At 31.1% G+C, this 2,155-nt stretch overlaps 1 pseudogene; it reads left to right on the top strand.

The window, feature by feature from the left end:
• Positions 1-235: 235 nt before the first annotated feature.
• On the top strand, positions 236-475 carry LOC105806333 (annotated as a pseudogene).
• Positions 476-2,155: the final 1,680 nt, after the last annotated feature.

The raw sequence follows: 2,155 nt of genomic DNA, 5'->3' as shown, positions 1-2,155 counted from the left end.
ACAAATTTAAAATTAAATAAGAAAGTGATGGAAAAATATATTCCAGGCAAGTGCTAACTGTAAGAAAGCTGGGAAAAGTCTTTTGTTAGACATAAAAGACTCTAAGAAAAAAATTAAAATTGTTATGGAAAAAGAATACCAAAGACCCAGTATCACATAGATAACATTCTTTGACAACAGTGGGATAAATTAAAAGTCCCTTGAGGCCCTTCTCCTGCCTCCCTCGCCCTCTGACATGGCGAGCAGTGGCGGCGCTGGGGCAGCGGCGGCAGCGAACATGAATGCGGTGAGGGAGACCATGGACGTTCTGCTTGAGATTTCCAGAATTTTGAATACTGGCTTAAATATGGAAACTTTGTCTATTTGTGTGCGGCTTTGTGAACAAGGAATTAACCCAGAAGCTTTATCATCGGTTATTAAGGAGCTTTGCAAGGCTACTGAAGCACTAAAGGCTGCTGAAAATATGACAAGCTGACTTTTCTGGAGAAGCTCTGATGAGATATGTCAAGCTCTGCAAGAGGATTTGAAGATTGCTTTGTAGTCAAGAGTGTACAATAAAATTACTGCATGCGTCAGTGTAGAAAAATTTTCCTTTTAAAAAGAATTATAAAACCATAGCTTTATAAATCAGTGGAAAATGGCTTACAGAGAACTATCAGATGTGTTTACATCACAACTTTTTTTTTTTTTTTTTTACAGCTATAATGCTTTGGCTTCGTTATGTTCATATTTATGTATTCCTTATTTATAGCTCTGATAGCTTTAATTTTCCTAGCAGTCTGTCTATCAGATGTGCACATCTGCTGTGCTTGGTTGAAGTATAGTGGAACCCATCAGTAGTGATGTGTAGTAGTTATGACTTGTTGACATTTCCTTTATAAACTTTAATTTTGAATTGTTTATGCATAAAAACTGTGGATTTATGTTGTATTGGGCTGAAAGTCGACAGGATTTCAGCTACCATTTGTAAATTTTGATTTAGATTCATTATATCAGAATCTTTTTTAAAAAATAAGAGCATGGAAAACATTTCTAGTAATTTGCTCTTTAACAAAGAATATTTAGTTTTTTAAACAGTTTGTTGGGCAGTTAATAATGTGAACCAGATAATTTTTGTATTGGTTGAAAAATAAAACTTTTAGAAACTTAGATTTTAAAGGAAATGACAGTGCTTAGCTTAGCATTATTTATAGTTTGAATCATTTAAATCTAATGAAAATGTTAGTTGAGAATTTAAGTTTTATACCATATAAATGAAGGCCTAAAAAAAATGTATAAAATGAAACATAGCCGACATGCAAAATTCCTGTTTACTTTTATTACATAAAAGTAATTTAAGTGCTTACCTAATAAATCTTGAGTGGTTATTTAATAAATCACTAGATAGGTGGTATGTTTCAACAGATATTTAATATTTTCTGAAGAAATAAGGATTTCCAGTCATTAAACAAAAACTAATCTAATGTTCTGTATCAGGAATCATAAGTGTGGCTTTTTGAAATCATTTTATGTCATTTTTTTACCCTTAAAGCTATAACTCATCAAAGTGATGATATGAAAATTTTAATATATTGATTCTGTTCCTATAACAGAATCTCAATGACATTTTTTGGCAAGAATTCAGGATTTAATATGATTTTATTGTTTCTTAAATTTTAGATTTTGCTAGATACCATATAAATGATGGTACAAGCATTCACTCTTTAGTAGCATTTTTTAGTTTTCAAACTGAAGTGGTTTTAATAAGACTTAGTGATATTGAAATAGAACCTTCTCTGCTATTTTTAAAATCTAGGATTTTGACCATTTTGACTTTTTAAATGCATGACATTTTTGCCAAGTACACTGCAAGGTCTATTATTGGCAGAACAGGTTGGGAGACACTAAGAACTTATGATAAGTCATTTGACAGTAAACACTGCAAATACAGCATGTTGTTATTTATAAAATCATAAAGAGAACACTTTTGTTAACCTTCAAAATTTGTATATGCTTCTAGGCCATAAGAGTTGATAATTTTATTTATGAGTTTGTAGATTAAGTTATTTATGTATGAAACAAAGCAGGAAAGTCTATTGAGAAGGGATTATGTTTACAGAGGACTTCTTTAATGTGTCGCATTTCTTAAATGTAAACATTTTTTTTTTTTTGCCAA

Source organism: Propithecus coquereli, unplaced genomic scaffold (genome assembly GCF_000956105.1).
Source record: "Propithecus coquereli isolate 6110/MARCELLA unplaced genomic scaffold, Pcoq_1.0 Scaffold14, whole genome shotgun sequence".
NCBI classification, from domain to species: Eukaryota; Metazoa; Chordata; class Mammalia; order Primates; family Indriidae; genus Propithecus; species Propithecus coquereli.
The sequence above is the reverse complement of the archived record's forward strand: the minus strand, read 5'-3'. Positions and strand labels throughout refer to the sequence as shown.